Source organism: Gekko japonicus, unplaced genomic scaffold (assembly GCF_001447785.1).
Source record: "Gekko japonicus isolate JY-2015 unplaced genomic scaffold, Gekko_japonicus_V1.1 scaffold446, whole genome shotgun sequence".
Taxonomy (NCBI): domain Eukaryota; kingdom Metazoa; phylum Chordata; class Lepidosauria; order Squamata; family Gekkonidae; genus Gekko; species Gekko japonicus.
Genome location: NW_015168058.1, coordinates 633,466 through 633,870, shown reverse-complemented (window position 1 = coordinate 633,870; position 405 = coordinate 633,466).

Sequence of the window (405 nt, the reverse complement as noted above, 5' to 3'; positions counted from 1 at the left end):
GAGCGGCGCGGGGGGGGGGGGCGGCGTGGGAGGAGGAGGGGGAGGAGTCTCTGCCTGACTCCACAGACAGGGGGGGGGGCAGCCCCGGGATGGGCGCGTCGCGGCCTGGAGCGTCTCTCTTTCTCCTGGGGGGGGGCCGTGCGTGTGCGTGCGTGCGTCACACGCAGCCTGAAGCATTCTGGCGAACGCGACAGCTGGCGCGGGGATGTTTGCACTCAGCGGCACCTTCAAGGCCAACCAAGTTTAGCCCCGGGGATGGGCTTCCCTGTGCGGGCACTCTTCCTCAGAGCGTAGAAGGGACCTCCGGGGGCATCTCGTCCCACACACACACACACCCCCGCACAAGGCAGGACAGTCACAAACACCCCCCCCCCCCCACGGACCCCCCCCCCACGCCACCAAACG